Here is a 21,351-nt window from a genome sequence, read left to right on the forward strand (position 1 = left end):
ACATAACATAGAAGCCATTTTAATCCACATACGCAGCAATTTAAAAGATTAACATACAAAAAAAAGACCTCGTACATAAAAATATTGGGGCAAATGCTTACTCCTCTATTTAAATTCATATGGCTTTGAAAATAATCTAGTTTTAGTTAAGATTCAATAGCATTTAATGCATTGTGAACAAATAGATATGAAATCAGTTTTAAAATGTTGTTATGACCCAAATGAGCTATACTGTGAACTTGGGAAAGTCCCATTCATTTCTACACAGCACCAAATAGTTCTCATTCCTTACACAGAGGAATTACCAAAAAAAAAGTACCAGGAAAGGACAGAGAGTGTCTGGAGTGCAAAGTGAGGAATGCTACACTGATACCCTTTGATGGAATGGCTTAAAATACTTCGTTAAGAAAAAAATGAATAAAGCCTACTTTTCATCAAATGTTGGTATACTTGAGCTGTAAGTATCAATGACACGAAGTAGTGATTGCTTCAATCTTAAAATTCAAAGTTCACAGTAAGTTTATTATCAAACTATGTCTATGTCACCATAAACTACCCTGAAATTTATTTTCCAACAGGCATTCACAGTAGAACAAAGATATACAACAGAATCAATGAAAAATTACACACACAGGCCAACAGAAAGAAATCAATTTTTGAAAATGCAAAACAAACATTTAAACATGAATAAATAGTACTGAGAAAATGAGTTGTAGAGTTCTTGAAAGTGAGTCCGTAGGTTGTGGAATCAGTTCAGTGTTGTGGTGTGTGAAGTTATCCATCTGGTTCAGGAGTCGTATGATTGAAGAATAATAATTTTTCCTGAACCTGATTGTGTGCAACCAAAGGCTCCTGTACCTCCTTTCTGATAGCAGCAACAAGAGGCGAATATGTCCTAGATGTTGGGGGTTGCTTGAAAATGGATGCTGCTTTCTTGTGGCCAGCAATTCTTGTAGAAGTGCTCAGTGGTGCGGAGAGCTATTCCTGTGGTGGATGGGGCCATATCTATCACTTTTTATTGGCTTTTTTCTTCAAGGGAATTGGTGTTTCCATACCAGGCCATGATGCAGGCAGTCAGCATACTCTCTACTGTTCATCTATAGAAGTTTGTTCAAGTTTTAGATGACATGCTAAATCTGTGTAAATTTTTAAGAAAGTTGAGGTGCTGCTGTGCCTTCTTTGTAATGGAACAGATAATGAGACGAATAGATCCTTTCATTTGATAACACCAAGGAATTTCAAGTGACTGACACTTTCCATCTTCGATCCCCTAATGAGGAATTTTGCAGTGCGGTGATATAGCAGTTAACTGGAATCATAATTAAGTGTCACACAACAAGGTGTTCAGAACTCCTAAATGTACCCAAATTTCCATTATAATATTGCTTCTTGACATCCATTATTCCACAAAGGTCAATCAAATATTTTCAAAAACTGTTTAGTCAATTTTTAAGGTTGTCTGGCTGTTCTGAAGATGAATAGATTATCTATTTTTCAATTAGTCGTGCATTTCTTAGAATGATAGCAACATGTTAGCAGTCCAGGTGACCTTTTGCTGAAGTGAAAAGACACCTATAGATTCAAATATGCATTCCTTATGAACTTTAAAACAATATGATTGTACAGCCCTGCTCATAAAATTTTGCATCAAAGAAGAATTTGAAATGGTGTTTTCAAAGGGATCTTGGAGAGTCTCATATAGCTTATGAATTTTCATTGTTTAGAAGTTTTTTAAAGCAACAAATTGGATGATATGGAATCAACTAATTTAACCCATTGCAAAAGTTTAAAAAGAAGATCAAATATGAGGTGTCATTTACTTTATACATCAATTAAATCTCATTAACAAAGCAATGTCACAATTGTATCTCAGCATTTCATCACTGGGGAATCACTCTAAAAATTATACAGCTCATCATACCGAAATATTCCATACCATGTTTCCTGGCAGTCTGGTCAGCTGAGAAGGTAGCCCAGACAGTGAGGAAACCATGGCAGGGAATGACTGGAGACAGCACATGCAGCAAAGCCGCAAGGAAAGACAGGGCAGTGAGAAGTAACAGAGCAGTATGTGGAATGATAGAGACATGGGTGGCAGAGAAGTGAGGGAGGAGAGGTGGTGAAGAATTGAAGGCATTGTGGAAAGAAGGAGAGGTAGGGAAGTGTGGGAGGGAGGGAAAGGTGGCATAAAGGTGAGGAAGGGTGGAGTGGCAGAGTTGGGAGGGAGTGAGTGAGGTAGGATTATGGAAACATGAGATGGAACATGGACATAACAGGTTTAAAGAGGGAAAAGCTAGCAGACAGTCGGATTATGGGGAGAGAAGGACTTATTGTATTCTGAACTTCCAAATCCTTCAGCAACTGAAGACAACTGATATGATCCAAAGCTATTGCACATAAAGACCATGATGACAACTGTCAGACCTGTGACAGAAATAGTATGAAAGAGAGAGGGAGAGTGCGGAGCTTGCATGTCCTCTCACTGGCTGTGTGGGTTTCCCTTGATGTTTAGGTAAACTTCACATTCCAAAAGCAACTGCAATTCCCCTGTAGTATCTAGGGTCTAGGGGGAAATTAATATGAATGGTGGGCCTTTATGTTTGTGTCCATGCTCATGTGCCTTCTACAAATGCTGGGAATGCAGGTCAGAGCTGCTGCTAAGGCTTGAAACCAAAAAGAGTGGATGGAAACTGCCCAGCACATCGGTCAGAGATTGTGGAGAGAAAATAAACAAGCTAAAATTACAGACAAATAACCTTAAAGCAAAATTGGTCAGTTAGAAGATAGAACATGAAAATACAGCACAGTACACAATGTTATGCCAGAATTTTAACCTACTCCAACATCAATCAAACCATTCCTCCCACATGGCCCTCTATATTTCTTTCATCCATGTGCCTATCTAAAAGCCTCTTAAATATCCCCAATGTATCTGTCTCTGTGTAAAAACAACTTATGTCTGACATCTCCTCTATACTTTCCTCCAGTCACTTTAAAATTATGTCTTTTTGTCTTAGCCATTTTAATCCTTGAAAAAAAGACTCTGGCTTCCACTCAATTTATGCCTCTTAATATTTTGTACACCTTTATCGAGTCACCTCTCATCCTCCTTCATTCCAAAGTTAAAGCCCTAGTTCACTCAGCCTATCCTCATATGACATGCTCTTTAATCCAGGCAGGATCCTGGTAAGTTTCCTTTGCACCCTCTCTAGAGCTTCCATATCCTTCCGATAATGAGGTAACGAGGACTGAACAAGATAACCAAGTATAATCTAACTAAAGTTTTATGGAGCTACAGTATTACTTCACAGTCCTTGAACTCTGTCCCCTGACTAGTGAAGGCCAACACACAACATACCATCTTAACCATCCTGTCAGCATGCATGCAATCTCTAAGGGATCCTTGAACATGGACCCCAAGATCCCTCTTATCCTCCACACCACTGAAAACCTTGCCATTAATCCTATACTTTGCCTTCTTGTTTGAACTTCCAAAGTGTAGAATTTCACACTTTTCCGATTGAACTTCATCAGCTACTTCTCAGATGAGCTCTGCATTCGATCAATGTTCTGATAAAAATCAAAAGAAATTATTTATCTAACTTTGTTGAATTCAGCATTGGATCCCAAAGACTAAAATTGGCAGGATGGAAGATGAGGTGTTATTCCTCCAACCTTTCTTGGATCACATTAATAAAATGGTTGCCAGAGACACGGAGTGGAGTGGGGAATCTATATTGACAGATAACTGAACACTGGTGCTCCACAAAGTGGCCACCAAATCTGTGTTTGTTTTCTCCAGTATATTGAGGAGACCACATAGTAGACATGAATTACAATACACTGCAGCATCTCCTTTCCACATGGAGTAATAGACACAGTTTAGGTTACGATGCTGGAATAAAGCTGGAAAGAGTGCAAAGAAGTCCTATGAAAATGTTGTCAGGAATTAGGGCCAGGGTTATAGGAAGAAGTTGAGCTGGCTAGTAACTCATTCCTTGGAGCATAGGAGAGTGGGGGTGATTTTATAGATTTCAATAAAATTATGAAGGGCATAAATAGGGTAAATGCGTAATTATTTTTCCCTGAGCTTGGGAGTTAAGAAAATGAGGACATAGGTTTAAGATGAAAGGGGAAAGACAGGAAATGTTTTCACACAGAGGATGGTATGTAAATGGATGAATTGCCAGAGGAACTGGTTGAGGAAGTTACAATAACAATGTTTAAAATATACTTGAACAGGTACATGGATAGAAATAGTTTACACAGATATGAGATAAGGGCAAGCAAGTGGGGCAGGCTTAGATGAGCATTCTGCAGCAATAAACAATCTGCTGAATGAACTCAGCATCCATGGAAATGATAATTACTATAAATGATAGATGACCAGCATCAAAGAAATAGACAGTCGATGTATTAGGTCGAGAAATCTGATCTAAACTGGGGATGCAGGTTGAATTCTGGAAGCAGTTATACTGTATATTCCATACAACTATACACCAGCTTAATTTATGAACATGAGATGTCAGTGGGAAGGGAAAGATAACCAAGAACCCTACTGGAGTATATCTGCAGCCTGGTTACCTTTGACATCCCTGATTGATCCATCCTCATGATCACTATACATTTCTTATTGAGTGCAGGGATGGGTTGAGTGCAGTCTCTGTCTCCATTCTTGCTTCCACCTTGGAATGTGAAAGAGGTGGCCATTAGTTTGATGGATGTACAAATGAAAAGTTTGTGTGATACACCTCTATAGGTGTATCTATAGGTTCTATAGGTCTGTGGAGGTGATGACTGTAATAGAGAAGTGAATAGGAAGTGTGCTTCTTTTTATGCTGTATGTCAACGATTTAGATGATGGAATGCATTGCCTTGTTGTCAAGTTTGCAAATGATATGAAGATTGTTGGAGGGACCATTAGTGTTGAGGAAACAGGTAGGCTGAAGAAGGATTTAACCAGATTAGGAGAATGGACAAGAAAGTGGCAAATGAAATACAAAGTTTGAAAATGTATGGTCATGCACTTTGTTAGTAGAAATAAATGTGCAGACTATTTTCTAAACAGGGAGAGAATCCAAAAATCTGAATACAAAGGGATTTGGAAGTCCTTGTGCAGAACATCCTGAAGGTTAACTTGCAGGTGGAGTCGGTGGTGAGGAAGGCAAATGCAATGTTAGCATTCATTTCAAGAGGTCTAAAATACAAGAGCAGGGATGTGATGCTGAGGCTTTATAAGACACTGGTGAGGCCTCACCTTAAGTATTGTGAACAGTTTTGGGCTCCTCATCTAAGAAAAAATGGCATTGGAGAGGGTTCAGAGGAGGTTCACAAGGATGATTCTGGAAATGAAAGGGTTATCATACGAGGAACGTTTGATAGCTCTGGACTTGAACTCACTGGAATTTAGAAGGATGATGGGGGGGTCTCATTGAAACCTTTCAAAAGTTCAAGGGCCTCGACAGAGTAGATGTGGAAAGGATGTTTCCCATGGTGGGAAAGTCTAGGACAAAAGGGCACAGCCTCTGGATAAAAAGACATCCATTTAAAATAGAGATTCGGAGGAATTTCTTTAGCCAGAGGGTGGTGAATTCATGGCATGTGTTAGCACAGGCAGCTGGGGAGGCCAGGTCAGTGGGTATATTTAAGGTACAGCTTGATAGGTTCTTGACTGGACATGGTATCAAAGGTTACGGGGAGAAGGCCGGGGAGTGGGCTGAGGAAGGGAAAAAAGAATCAGCCATGATTGAATGGCAGAGCAGACTCAATGGGCCAAATGACCTAATTCTGCTCCTACATCTCATGGTAAAATGTGATTTCAGACACAGAACGAGATGCAGTAGAATGCCCTGCATCCTTGAAAACCTATGTTTTCAGCCTCAAAAGAAGATCCCATGAATGATCTTAAATCTATAGCTATAGCTCTGAGCTCCTTGCCAAAGCAACCTGCTTATCTTCATTTTATTAATTAAATCACACATAATTGAACACAGGCTGGAAATAGGATAAAGGATAATTAATGTTGTCCTTTTATTTAAGAAGGACAGCTGGATAAGCCAAGTAAGCCTGACATAAGAGACAGGAAAATTATGGAAGAAAATTCTAAAGGATTAGATTTATATACACTTGGAAAGGAAGGGAGTGATTAAAGATAACCAACATGGCCTTGTACAGGGAATATCCTGTTTTACTATATTCCTTGAGGAGATAACAGAGGAGATTGATGAAGGCAGAGTGATAGATGCTGCCTTTATGAGCTTCAGTAAGGTATTTACAATGGTCCTGCATGGTAAACTAGTCCAGAAGGGAACCAAAGCAAGCTGGCTAATCCAATAAGAAAAATGGAGATAGTTTATCTGATAGGAAATCTGTGTTGGGGTATTCTGCGAGGATCAGTGAAGGTTCCTTTGCTATTTGCGATATATATGTGAATGTAGATTAGTAAGCATTTGTACGATTAGTAAGCTTCCAGATGACATGTAAACTGATTATGTTGTGGTTAGCTGGTAACCTTGTCTAAAGCTGCTGCAGGATACGGTGGAATGTTCTGTGCAGTAATGAGAAGTGTAGGATTGTGCAGGAGAGAGTAGAGGAGATTCAGCAGGATTTTACGTGGATTGATGGAAAGAGGTTGGATTGGCTCCTTTTGTTGAAGTGAAAGATGCTGAGGGATGTCTTGATAGAGGTATGTAAAATTCTGTGGTATAGATAGGGTGGATATCTATCAGACATGGCCCCGTCCATCATGGATTAAGACCAACCACCATTGAGCACAAATCCACGGAGCATTGTCACAGGAAAGCGGAATGAAGGACCTCGCCACCCAGGAGAAAGGTACAGGAGCCTCAGGACTCACAACACCAGGCTGAGGATTACCGCTCAACCATCAGGCTCCTGAACCAAAAGGGATAACTTCCCTTGCCCTATATCAACAATGTTCCCACAACCGATGGACTAACTTTCAATGAATCTTCAACTCACGTTCTCGATATTTATTGCTTACTTTTGTTTTTTAATTTTTTTTCTCAGCTCAAGCTGGTAAAACAAATAAACAAACATGCTCATTTCTCAATTGCTAGGAACTTTTGGATTATTCTAGTGGTGTTTAGTATCGTGGTTTTCTGAAGTTTTACATAAATATTGCTGTGTCGGCTTAACTGTTTAATACTATTGTGCAGTGACTTTGAGATGATACCAGATGTAGATATTACTATCGGGAAAATGTATACCCTGTTCATGTTCCAAAGTCTTTCGATTTCCTCTTTTAATGCAGCATATTTCTGTATGTTATGTGTGTTTGAAATGGTGATATCTATTAACTAAGTTGTTCTTGCTTGTTTATCCTGTAATATTATATTCGGCCAGTTATTATGGATTGTCCTATCTGTAAAAATGGATTGGTTGTAGTATAATTTGTAGGACTCTGATTCTAAAACTGGATCAGGCTTGAGTATAGTGTCTTTTACGAGTTTGTATTTTAAAGCAAGATTTTAGTGAATGATGTTTGCCTGTGTAAGTAATCAGATTGAGATAATGCTACAAGATCCTGTGAAGTGTTGGATGGTTTCTGAATTCCATAGGCATTTTCTGCATTTATCATCTTAAAATTGGAGGTCCTTTATTATGTATTTTTGTACTTTTTGTGTTAACCACCTGGTCCTGTACTGTCACAAGGAAACCCTCTGTTTCTGGGAAGAGGTCTCCAACTCTGAGCCAGACAGTCAATGCTTCCTTGTCTACATCTAGTCTGCTCAGATAGTGGGACTGTCTTCCATGGAAGATCATGCTCTTCCATTGTTAACTTCTTCTTCTATAGTGATAATTTATTCATTCTTCTGGGTTGTGCTTTCGTTTATGTTCAGCGGTGTAATTCTTATCAGAATCACATATGGTCACATGGAGTGCTGAATCCTGTTTTCTTTGATGAAAGTATATCCGGAGAAGTTTTATCTGACTGTTGTGTATTTTTTTTTGTCTGTTATTCCTCTTCTGTGCTAGGTAGTGTTAATCTAAGTGTGTTTGAGTGTATACAGTGTTTTCTAAAATCGGTCATTTCAGCTCCTATTTTCCTTTGTAAATTCTCCAGATCGGTTTTGGACCAAGCTATTATGCCAAAGAATATATTAATATGGATATAGCAAAGGTGTTTATTGCCTTTGTTATATTTGTACTATTGAGCTCTGTTTCGCAGATTTTCTTAAAGCTTGAAGTAAATTCTGTTGAAAGTTTCCCTTTATCGCACTAAAGCTACACTTAGGTTGGAGAAACAACACCTTGAAGAAACGAAGGATGAGAGGAGACCTGATAGAGGTGTATAAGATGATGAGAGGCATTGATCATGTGGATAGTCAGAAGCTTTTTCCCAGGGCTGAAATGGTTGCCACAAGAGGGCACAGGTTTAAGGTGCTGGGGAGTAGGTACAGAGGAGATGTCGGGGCAAGTTTTTTACTCAGAGAGTGGTGAATGTGTGGAATTGGCTGCCGGCAACAGTGGTGGAGGCAGATATGATAGGGTCTTTTAAGAGACTTTTAGATAGGTACATGGAGCTTAGAAAAATAGAGGGCGATAGGTAAGCCCAGTAATTTCTTTTTTCTTGTAATTTATTTTTCATTGAAGTTCATCATCAAACAAACATTTCCATAAGATGTATTTCAGATACTGTACATATATATCATACAGTCATATTTGTCAGAAATTTCCACATAATATTTATCTGAGGTATACACTTATAGAAAGGAGAGGAAAGATAGAACAATCAAGAGAAGAAAACTATGTACAAAGTAGGGAGTGGTCTTTTTTTTACAACATATTCATTGACTTGTGATAGGGACATGTTTGGCACAACTTTGTGGGCCGAAGGGCCTGTATTGTGCTGTAAGTTTTCTATGTCTCTATGTTTATATTCTGTTTGGGTAGCCTCCAACCTGATGGCATGAACATCGATTTCTCAAACTTCCAGTAATGCCTCCACCAACCCCCCGCCCCACTTCACCATTTCCCAATCTCTTTTCCCTCCCTCATGTTATCTCCTTGCCCACCCATCGCCTCCGTCTGGCGCTCCTCACCTTCCCCGCCCCCCACCTTTCTTCTTTCTTCCATGGCCTTATGTCTCTTTCACCAATCAACTTCCTAGCTCTTTGCTTCATCGCTCCCTCTCCAAGTTTCACCTATCACCTGGCATTTCTCTCCCCACCTTTGAAATCTATTCTTTGGATTTTTTTTCTCCAGTCCTGCCGAAGGGCTTTGGCCCGAAATGTCAACTGTAGTTTTTTCCAGAGATGCTGGCTAGCCTGCTGAGTTCCTCCAGCATTTTGTGTGTGTTGCTCGGATTTCCAGCATCTGCAGACTTTCTCTTGTTTGTGATCTATTTTCATTGCTTATTGATATCCCAGAAACATACATGTTTCATATTCATCCATTGTATCCTGCTGCTCTATTTAAATAAACTATTTTATGTTCTGCTAGCTCTAGATGAAGAGGGCCAGTAACTTTATATTCCTGGGTGAAACTATCTCAGAGGACCTATCCTGGCCCATCATATAAGTATTATTGTGAAGAAAGCATGACAGTACTTCTTCTGGAGTCTGAGGAGGTTTGGCATGCCATTGAAAACATTGGCAAACTACTGTAGATTGTGGTGGAAAGTGTGCCGACTGGCTGCATTTTGGCCTGGTATGGGAAAACCAATATCTTTCAGCGGAAAATACTATAAAAGATAGTGGATTCAGCCCAGTACATCACAGGTAAAACCCTCCCAACCATTGAGCACATCTACCTGAAACATTGCCGTAGAAAAGCAGCATCCATCATCAAAGATCTTCACCTCCCAGGCCATGCTCTTTTCTCGCTGCTGCCATCAGGTAGAAGGTACGAGAGCCTCAGGACTCGCACCACCAAGTTCAGGAACAGTTACTACACCCCAGCCATCAGGATCTTGTACAAAAAGGGATAGCTACACTCACTTAAGGACTCTGTTATATTGTTATTTCATACTTGTTATTTAATGTTATTTATTGATATCTGCATTTGCAGTTTGTTTCCAATTTCTAGTTTCCAGTTACTGTTCTATGGATTTGCTAAGTATGTCCACAGAAAAGAATCTCGGCATTGTATGTGGTGGCTTGTATGTACTCTGATAATAAATTTTACCTCGAACTTTGAAGCTGTTTTTATGTTTAACATTCCGCACTTATCTAGTCCAAAGTTCATGTTTATACCTTTTGATAATAGTTCTACTATTTGAATTAATTGCTTTAGTTTTACAGGTGAAGGAGCATATAATTTCAAATCATCCATGTATAGAAGATGTGTCAAGGTATAGTCTGTTTGCTTGTTTCATATTTTATACCATATTTTCATCGGATTCGGTGAATTAAAGAGTGGGTTTAAAGCTAGAAAAACCATTGTGGCCTAAGAGACTCGCCCTGAAAAAAGCCTTGGTTTATTTTGATAAAGGTGGTTGTTCTTTTTGGTTGTTAATAGTTTTGATGATTACAGTACGCCAATGCTTCATTGCAGGAATTTCACAAGTATTGGGTATAGATTATATTTACTAAGAGCTTTTATTAACCGTGTGTGGGGCAGAATCAAATGCTTTTTGGGAGTCAATATAACAACATGAAAGATGTCTGCTTTTCCTCTGGGCTTAATTTAGAATTACAGAATCTATTATCAGTTGTTTCTTACATCCTTTCATACCCTTACAGCATCCTTTCTGCTCTTCTGTAAGCATATTGTGGTAAGTGAGTGGTGATTAGTTGTGAGATGCATGATGTTACAATTTTATATGTAGCTTGTAAAAAGTAATAGGACAATATTTTGATGGGTCATTTGTGGATTTCCCTTTAGATAAAAGATATGTTTTCCCTTCTGTCAAGCATATGGTCACATTTTCAAGATTTTTAGGAAAATTGTTGATATGTACTAATAGGTATGGATGAAGACAAATATATTTTTATACCAATAATTATGAATATTATCACCGCCGGTGCTTTTCTTATGGTGGATTTTTTTAACTTCAGGTGTTTGTCTTCAAATGTGTGGGTACATTCTTTTTCCTCCCTAATTCAGCTTGTTTCTTGATTGTGAGTCACCGTGTTTAACCAGATATTTAGATCAAAAGGGCATTATCTCTGTGTTTGTTGCTAATTCTGTGCAAGGGCTGGTGACATTTTGGTTCACCAAATTTTGTTTCAATGTCCTTGGATAAACCGATTTAATTTTTCCTGGGTTGATAGTTCTGTTTTCTTTGTCTGGCACATTTCATGTATCTACTTAGTCTGGCTTTGTATGCTTTTAGTGTATCTGTAGATTCTGCAATGTTTTTGGTAGGTTGACCATATCTTATATGGACCTTATAGTTCCTTACTATTTCCTTAGCTTTTCTCTTAATTTTCTTGCTCATATTATCCACTTTATTCTCCATTATGCAGACTATTTCTGCTCTTAAGGTTTCAATTTTGTTTCTTAATCTCTTCTGCCATTTTGGTGTTTTCATTTCATTATTTAGTTTTGGGTTTCTTTCTATTCTGGAGCCATTGCAATGCTGTGCAGTATGTTATTGTGTGTGGTTCTTCAAATGTATCATTCTCCTAAATATTATGGTAATATAATATTGCTGAGGGTATAAAGTAATGTTTGCAAATTTTGATGGCGCGTTTGGTTTTGGTATGTAGGGTCTTTTTTTGAGGTTCGTGCCCATGTATTCTGTTAGAGTGATATACTGTTAGAATGATATTTTGATGGGTCATTTATGATTTCTCCTTTAGGTAAGAAATATGTTTAACCTTCTTTCAAAAATTCAGGCACTTTTTCAGTATGTTTAAGATGAATGTTGTTATGTATTAATAACCATGGATGAAGGCAGGCAATTTTTATACCGATAATTATGAATATTATCACTGCTGGTATTTTTCAAGTTGTGGATATTCTTTATAACAATTTTACCGTATCGATTGTAACTTCATGTGTTTGTATGTCTTCAAGTGTGTGAATACATTCTTTTTCCTCCCTAACCCAGCTTGTTTCTTAATTGTGAGTCACCGTGTTTGACCAACTGTTATACCAACAATACATTATCTCTCCGTTGGTAATTCTGTCCTGGGGTTGGTGACATCTTAGTGCACTGAAATTTGTTTCAATGTCTGTATAAACTGTTTCATTTTTCCTGAACTGCTAATTCTGTTGTCTTCGCCAGGTAAATTTCATGTATCTATTTAGTCTGGCTTTGTATGACCGAGCTTTTGTTTTAGTGTATCTCTAAATTCTGCAATGCTTTTGTTAGGTTGATTGTCTCTTGTACGGACCTTATATTTCATTAGAATTTCCTTCAGTTTTCTTTTAAGCCTCTTGCTCAGGTTATTCATTTTATACTCCATTAGTCAGGCTATTTCCACTCTTAAGGTTTCAATTTTGTTTCTTAATCGCTTCTGCCGTTTTAGTGTTCTCATTTCATTACTCAGTTTTGAGGTTCTAGTTGAAAAGTGCTGCAATTCTGGAGCCATTGCACTTCACTGCAGGGTTAGTGCTGCGCAGTATGTTATCGTGTGTAGTTCTTCAAAGATTTCAAGTTTTCCTAAATATTGTGGTAATATAATATTGTTGAGAGTATTAACAATTTTTGCAAATTTTGATGATGTGTCTTGTTTTGGTATGTAGGGTCTTGTGGGATCAGTGCCCATATATTCTGTTAATGTGATGTTAAGTGTGAGGATAATTTTGTTTGTAAGCTCAGTTTCATCATCAGTATTTTGTAGAGGTGTTGTTTTGCTTACCATCAGGTGCAGAACAGTTGTTGAAGTAATTCTATTTTCGTCAACACTTCGAACGTGGGGTGGGGGGGGAGGTTTAGCATCTTCATTATTTTCTTGTATAGCATTGTTGTGGTCTTCAGGTAGGTTTCTTTCTAGCTCTTGTGCAATTTCATGCTTTATTTGATTTAACGTGTCTGTAGGGATTAAGTTATTTTTTTACTATCACTCTACCTTGATCTGCTATTTGTTGTGCATTTACTTGCATGAAGGAATATTGTGCTATAAATTGGTGATGTAGTTTGCCCCTGTATCTTGTCATGTCAGTTTCAAGTTTCATTACTCAATTATATACATGCAATATAAATATGTTTACTTCTAATGACCATTTCATGCGTGTCTTTCTTCTCTTAGCTGCTTGAGTATTCTCAGTTGTAAGTGGACTGCTCTTCTGAGAAACCCCTACAGCAGTCACAGACTGTGGTGTTCGTGGGCTACTTTGAACGCTGGTTGTATCTATTCCTGGTTTCCCAGTGCCAGCCCGACAATTCAGCACTGCACCACTAACAGTTTGCTCACTGTCACGTCCAACGCTAGTTCCAGGCATGCCCGGGCGATTGCTAGGCAGTGGCGGTGTCACTTGATTCCATAGACATCTCTCCATTTCTAAAGTGAAATGGTATTGCTTTTTATACCTACAGCCAAGTTTTAGTTTCAACCACCCCTAACATGGAGAACAGACGCTAGCCAGAGCATCATCCAGTCTGGGTACACACATGCCTGGATTTGTTTCTGTTTTGGCCCCTGGACGGTATCTTATTTCCCACCTGCCCTGCATATTGACAAAGCTTTCTCCAATCCACCACCTGGGGATGCATCTAGTTGGGGACAGAAACACCTTCAAGGGGTATTATTATGATGAATGAATGAATTAAATTTATTTTGGTCAGTACAAACATAACAAAAAGCATCATTTCCGACGATGATTTCATAGGACAAAACTACAACAAAAAAACATAAATATTCTTTAAAACAGACCGAAAGGGTGTCGGCTGAAGCTACAGCTTATTACGCCTACCCCTCTTACTTATACAACAACATATTTGGCATCAATCATCACAAAAAATTTCATAATCTTTTAACACAAAATCCAATTCCAAGTATTATTTATTTACATTACTCCCATTCATTTTAAATCATGTATTTTATATTTGTTCATTAAAGTATTTTAAATAATTTTTTAAACTTAAGTGTGGTGCATGTTTTTAAATTCTCACTGCAACTGTTCCATAGGTTCACCTTCTGACTGAAATACAATGATTTTTTACATTTGTTTTTATCCTTTGTTTTTGAAATATACATGTTCCTCTCAAATCATGTTGACTTTCTCTCAGTTGAAATAACCTTTGGATACTTTGTGGTAGCTGTCCATTTTTTACTTTATGCATAATACGTATTATTTTAAAATCTACAAAATCTCTGAATTTTAAAGTGTTTAGTTGAATAAATAGTGGATTGGTTGGCTCATAATAACTTGTCTTATTTTCAATTTGTATGACTTTCTTTTGGAGTAGAAAAATTGAGATTGTATTTGTTTTGTATGTATTTCCCCATACCTCTACACAGTAAGTCATGTATGGGACTATAAGTGAACAGTATAATGTATACAAAGCTTCCTAATTTAAGAAATCTAGCACTTTGTACAGTATTGCAATAGATTTTGACATCTTTGCTTTGACATAATTTATTGTCAATTACCACTCCTAAAATTTTGTTTCAGATACCTTATCAATTTCAACATCATTTATTCTAAATTTACTATACGAATTTCGTACATGGTTTCCAAATATTATGAATTTAGTTTTACTTAGATTCAGTGATAATTTGTTATTATCAATCCATTTCTTTATAATTTTTAGTTCTTTCTCCACTGTATCCAAAAGTTGTTTCAGATGTTCCCCACTACAAGATAAAGTTGTATCACCAGCAAATAATATACATTTTAATATCTGAAAGACCATACATATATTGTTCATATACAAAATGAACAGTAATGGACCAAGCATTGAACTTTGTGGAACCCCACAAGTTATCCTCAAAAGTTTTGAATTCGAGTTATTTATATGTACGTACTGATACCTGTCCTCCGAATAACTACTTAAACAGACATGTGTCACCCCTCGAATACTATATCTTTCTAATTTTGTTAATAATGATTTATGGTCAATGGTGTCAAATGCTCTTTTTAGATCAAGGAATATTCGCACTGTGTTTTCATTTCTTTCTATATCAATTGATATTTCTTCTACAAAATCTATTAATGCTATTGTAACGGTTCTGCTTTTTTCTGAAACCGTATTGATGTTCACAGAGTATATTATGTTTTGTTATGAAATCATTTAACCTTCTTACAAATTTTTTCCCAATATTTTGGAAAACTGTGAGCACAAAGAAACTGGTCTATAATTTAAAAATACATGTTTATCTCCAGCTTTGTATATTGGAATGACCTTGGCTATTTTCATTTTATTGGGAAATTTTCCGGTAAGCAAAGATAGATTACAAATATGAGTCAGTGGTTTCACAACACAGTCAATGATGTTTTTAATTAAATACGTATCATATCCATTCCAATCTGTTGGTTTCTTGCTCGTTGATTTATATACTATATCAATTATTTCTTTTTTCTCAGTTGTCCTAATAAACATAGTGTAAGTGTTTATATTGATAATATTACAAACATACTATTTACTCCATCTTTATTGCTGGGTGCAGTAATTGATTTAGCTAATTTAGTTCCCACATTAACAAAGAAATCATTAAACCTATCTGTAACGAAATTAGTATCTTTTATTACCATATCATTGTTTGAATTAAAGTAATATGGGTAATTGTTTTACTTTTATCCTTTTTGATAATTTCATTTAAAGCTCTCCAAGTATTTTTAATATTATTTCTATTATTCTCCAATGTGGACAGGGCCAATGAACTTAACCTGTTCTTTAACAGATTTGACATTGTGGCCACTGCCCATCCCCCACATGAGCCATCTGTTGTCGGCCCCCAGCCAACACATATTCCACTCTCCCCTCCTACCCCTCCTCACAGTCCCCCACCCTGCTCTCATGACTATACCCCTTCCCCACACAAAACCACCATGGTGGGCATCACAGCTGAAATAGGTGAGAAGACAGCTGAAACATCTCAACCCAAGCAAGGCTGCAGGACAGGATGGTGTCAGTACCAGGGTGCTCAAAGCCTGTGCCCCTCAGCTATGTGGAGTACTTCACCATGTATTCAACCTGAGCCTGAGGCTCCGGAGGGTTCCTGTACTGTGGAAGACGTCCTGCCTCGTCCCTGTGCCGAAGACGCCGCGCCCCAGCGGCCTCAATGACTACAGACCGGTGGCATTGACCTCCCACATCATGAAGACCCTGGACAGACTTGTTCTGGAGCTGCTCCGGCCTATGGTCAGGCCACACTTAGATCCCCTCCAGTTCACCTACCGGCCCTGACTAGGAGTTGAGGATGCCATCGTCTACCTGCTGAACCGTGTCTACACCCACCTGGACAAGCCAGTGAGCACTATGAGGGTCATGTTCTTTGACTTCTCCAGTGCGTTCAACACCATCCGCCCTGCTCTGCTGGGGGAGAAGTTGACAGCGATGCAGGTGGATGCTTCCCTGGTATCATGGATTCTTGATTACCTGACGGGCAGACCACAGTATGTGTGCTTGCAACACTGTGTGTCCGACAGAGTGATCAGCAGCACTGGGGCTCCACAGGGGACTGTCTTGTCTCCCTTTCTCTTCACCATTTACACCTCAGACTTCAACTACTGTACAGAGTCTTGTCATCTTCAGATGTTTTCGGATGACTCTGCCATAGTTGGATGCATCAGCAAGGGAGATGAGGCTGAGTACAGGGCTACGGTAGGAAATTTTGTCACATGGTGTGAGCAGAATTTTCTGCAGCTTAATGTGGAAAAGACTAAGGAGTTGGTAGTAGACCTGAGGAGAGCTAAGGTACCGATGACCCCTATTTCCATCCGGGGGTCAGTGTGGACATGGTGGAGGATTACAAATACCTGGGAATACGAATTGACAATAAACTGGACTGGTCAAAGAACACTGAGGCTGTCTACAAGAAGGGTCAGAGCCAGCTCTATTTCCTGAGGAGACTGAGGTCCTTTAACATCTGCCGGACGATGCTGAGGATGTTCTACGAGTCTGTGGTGGCCAGTGCTATCATGTTTGCTGTTGTGTGCTGGGGCATCAGGCTGAGGGTAGCAGACACCAACAGAATCAACAAACTCATTCGTAAGGCCAGTGACGTTGTGGGGATGGAACTGGACTCTCTCACAGTGGTGTCTGAAAAGAGGATGCTGTCTAAGTTGCATGCCATCTTGGACAATGTCTCCCAGCCACTACATAATGTACTGGGTGGGCACAGGAACACATTCAGCCAAAGACTCATTCCACCGAGATGCAACACAGAGCATCATAGGAAGTCATTCCTGCCTGTGGCCATCAAACTTTACAACTCCTCCCTTGGAGGGTCAGACACCCTGAGCCAATAGGCTGGTCCTGGACTTATTTCATAATTTACTGGCATAATTTACATATTACTATTTAACTATTTATGGTTTTATTACTATTTATTATTTATGGTGCAACTGTAATGAAAACAGTTTCCCCCGGGATTGATAAAGTATGACTATGACTATGACTATGTCAGGAGAGGGAAGAGGAATAGACAGAATGAGCATAGCACCGCTGTGGCCGTTCCCATCAATAATAAGTATACCGCTTTGGATACTGTTGGTGACGATGACCTACCAGGGACAAGTTGCAGTGGTTGTGTCTCTGGCACCAAGATGGGACCCTCAGCTCAGGAGGGAAGGAGGGAAAAGAGGAGAGCAGTAGTAATAGGGGATTCAATAGTTAGGGGAACAAATAAGAGGTTCTGTGGGAGAGATCGAGACTCCCGGATGGTCTGTTGCCTCCCTGATGCTAGGGTCCGTGATATCTCAGATTAAGTTCTTAGTATTCTCAGGAAGGAGGGTGAGCAGCCAGATGCCGTGGTCCATGTAGGGCCCAATGACGTGGATAGGAAGAAAGAGGAGGTCCTGCAAAGAGAATTTAGGGAGTTAGGTGCAAAGTTGAAGGACAGGACCTCCAGGGTTGCAGTAACAGGTTTGCTACTCATGCCACGTGCTAGTGAGGCTAGAAACAGGAAGATAATGCAGCTAAATACGTGGCTAAGGAGTTAGTGCAGGAGGGAGGGCTTCATGCTTCTGCACAATTGGGCCTTGTTCCAGGGAAGATGGGACCTGTTCTGACAGGACGGGTTGCACCTGAACTGGAGGGGGACTAACATCCTTGCGGGAAGGTTTGCTTGTGCTGCTCCAGGGGGTTTAAACTAGAATTGCAGGGGGAGGGGAACCAGAGTTTTAGAGCAGATAGTGAGGTGGAGGAGGATAAAGGTCATGCGAGAACTGCAAGTATAGTACATTGAGTAAAGCCAGATCTAACATATAAAGAGGCTTTGAAGAAAGAGAAACAGATTAAAAGGTATAAAGGCAGTGAGGTAGAAGGGCTAAAGTGCATGTACTTCAATGCAAGAAGCATCAGGAACAAAGGTGATGAACTGAGAGCTTGGATACATACACGGAATTATGATGTAGTGGCCATTACAGAGACTTGGCTGGCACCAGGGCAGGAATGGATTCTCAATATTCTTGGATATCAGTGCTTTAAAAGGGATGGGGGGGGAGGGGAGGAGGGGTGGCATTACTGGTCAGGGATACTATTACAGCTACAGAATGGGTGAGTAATGTAGCGGGATCCTCTTTTGAGTCAGTATGGGTAGAAGTCAGGAACAAAAAGGGAGCAGTTACTTGACTGGGAATATTTTATAGGACCCCTGGTAGCAGCAGAGATACTGAGGAGCAGATTGGGAGGCAGATTTTGAAAAGATGGAAAAATAACAGAGTTGTTATCATGGGTAAGTTTAACTTCCTTAATATTGATTGGCACCTGATTAGTTCCAATGGTTTAGACGGGGCAGAGTTTGTTAAGTGTGTCCAGGATGGATTCCTGTCACAGTATGTTGACAGGCCGACCAGGGGGAATGCCATACTAGATCTAGTATCAGGTAACAAACCATGTCAGGTCACAGATCTCTCAGTGGGTGAGCATCTGGGGGACAGTGACCACCGCTCCCTGGCCTTTAACTTTATCATGGAAAAGGATAGAATCAGAGAGGACAGGAAATTTTTTAACTGGGGAAGAGCAAAATATGAGGCTATAATGCTAGAACTTGCGGGTGTGAATTGCATGATGTTTTTGCAGGGAAATGTACTATGGACATGTGGTCGATGCTTAGGGATCTCCTGCAGGATGTTAGGGATAAATTTGTCCCGGTGAGTAAGATAAAGAATGGCAGGGTGAAGGAACCATGGGTGACAAGTGAGGTGGAGAAACTAGTCAGGTGGAAGAAAACAGCATACATGAGGTTTAGGAAGCAAGGATCAGATGGGTCTAGTGAGGAAGATAGGGTAGCAAGAAAGGAGCTTAAGAAGGGGCTGAGAAGAGAAAGAAGGGGGCATGAGAAGGCCTTGGCAAGTAGGGCAAAGGAAAACCCCAAGGCATTCTTCAATTATGTGAAGAACAAAAGGATAACAGGAGTGAAGATAGGACCGATAAGAGATAAGGTGGGAAGATGTGCCTGGAGGCTGTGGAAGTGAGCGAGGCCCTCAATAAATACTTCTCTTCAGTATTCTCCAATGAGAGGGAACTTAATGACAGTGAGGACAATGTGAGTGAGATTGATGTTCTGGAGCATGTTGATATTAAGGGAGAGGAGGTGTTGGAGTTGTTAAAATACATTAGGATGGGTAAGTCCCCGGGGTCTGACAGAATATTCCCCAACTGCTCCATGAGGTGAGGGAAGAGATTGCTGATCCTCTGGCTAGGATCTTTATGTCCTCGTTGTCCACAGGAATGGTACGGGGGGATTGGAGGGAGGCAAATGTTTTCCCCTAGTTCAAAAAAGGTGGTCGGGATAGTCCGGGTAATTATAGACCAGTGAGCCTTATGTCTGTGGTGGGAAAGCTGTTGGAAAAGGTTCTCAGAGATAGGATCTATGGGCATAGAGAATCATGGTCTGATCATGGACAGTCAGCATGGCTTTGTGAAGGGCAGATCATGTCTAACAAGCCTGTTAGAGTTCCTTGAGGAGGTGACCAGGCGTATAGATGAGGGTAGTGCAGTGGATGTGATCTACATGGATTTTAGTAAGACATTTGACAAGGTTCCACACAGTAGGCTTATTCAGAAGGTCAGAAGGCATGGGATCCAGGGAAGTTTGGCCAGGTGGATTCAGAATTGGCTTGCCTGCAGAAAGCAGAGAGTTGTGGTGGAGGGGGTACATTCAGATTGGAGGCTTGTGAACAGTGGTATCCCACAAGGATTGGTTCTGGGACCTCTACTTTTCGTGATTTTTATTAACGACCTGGATGTGGGGGTAGAAGGGTGAGTTAGCAAGTTTGCAGATGACACAAAGGTTGGTGGTGTTGTGGATAGTGTAGAGGGTTATCGAACATTGCAGAGAGACATTGATAGGATGCAGAAGTGGGCTGAGAAGTGGCAGATGGAGTTCAACCTGGAGAAGTGTGAAGTGGTACACTTTGGAAGGACAAACTCCAAGGCAGAGTACAAAGTAAATGGCAGGATACTTGGTAGTGTGGAGGAGCAGAGGGATTTGGGGGTACATGTCCACAGATCCCTGAAAGTTGCCTCACAGGTAGATAGGGTAATTAAGAAAGCTTATGGGGTGTTAGCTTTCATAAGTCAAGGGATAGAGTTTAAGAGTCGCGATGTAATGATTCAGCTCTATAAAACTCTAGTTAGCATCCAGTTCTGGTCGCCTCACTATAGGAAGGATGTGGAAGCATTGGAAAGGGTACAGAGGAGATTTACCAGGATGCTGCCTGGTTTAGAGAGTATGCATTATGATCAGAGATTAAGGGAGCTAGGGCTTTACTCTCTGGAGAGAAGGAGGATGAGAGGAGACATGATAGAGGTATATAAGATATTAGGAGGAATAGATAGAGTGGACAGCCAGCAGCTCTTATCCAGGGCACCACTGCTCAATATAAGAGGACATGGCTTTAAGGTAAGGGGTGGGAAGTTCAAGGGGGATATTAGAGGAAGGTTTTTCACTCAGAGAGTGGTTGGTGCATGGAATGCACTGCCCAAGTCAGAGGTGGAGGCAGGTACACTCGTGAAGTTTAAGAGACTACTAGACAGGTATATGGAGGAATTTAAGGTGGGGTTATATGGGAGGCAGGGTTTGAGGGTCGGCGCAACATTGTGGGCTGAAGGGCCTGTACTGTGCTGTACTATTCTATGTTCTATAATAATTATTAATATGATTATTATTTTATTATTATTATTCTTTTCTTTTTGTATTTGCACTGTGTGTTGTCTTTTGCAAACTGGTTGTCCGCCCTGTTGTTGCAGTCTTTCATTGGTTCTTTTATGGTTATTATACTTATTTAGTATGCTGCATGGAAACAAATCTCAGGGTTGTATATGGT

At 39.8% G+C, this 21,351-nt stretch overlaps 1 protein-coding gene across 5 annotated transcripts in view; it reads left to right on the forward strand.

The window, feature by feature from the left end:
• The first annotated feature begins 10,199 nt into the window (after nt 1–10,199).
• The window catches only part of LOC134353033 (glycerophosphodiester phosphodiesterase domain-containing protein 5-like), a 111,593-nt gene continuing 100,441 nt past the window's right edge, over nt 10,200–21,351 (forward strand). For 2 of the 5 annotated variants that reach the window (XM_063060848.1, XM_063060854.1), the window contains exon 1: nt 10,200–10,315. The gene's annotated coding sequence lies outside the window, so the exon portion shown is untranslated. Of the gene's footprint in view, nt 10,316–10,505; nt 10,739–10,909; nt 10,931–11,973; nt 12,197–21,351 lie in introns of those variants that run through there. The other 3 variants (XM_063060852.1, XM_063060853.1, XM_063060850.1) reach the window with 3 other exon arrangements.

The sequence above is a fragment of the Mobula hypostoma genome, chromosome 10 (assembly GCF_963921235.1).
Source record: "Mobula hypostoma chromosome 10, sMobHyp1.1, whole genome shotgun sequence".
NCBI classification, from domain to species: Eukaryota; Metazoa; Chordata; class Chondrichthyes; order Myliobatiformes; family Myliobatidae; genus Mobula; species Mobula hypostoma.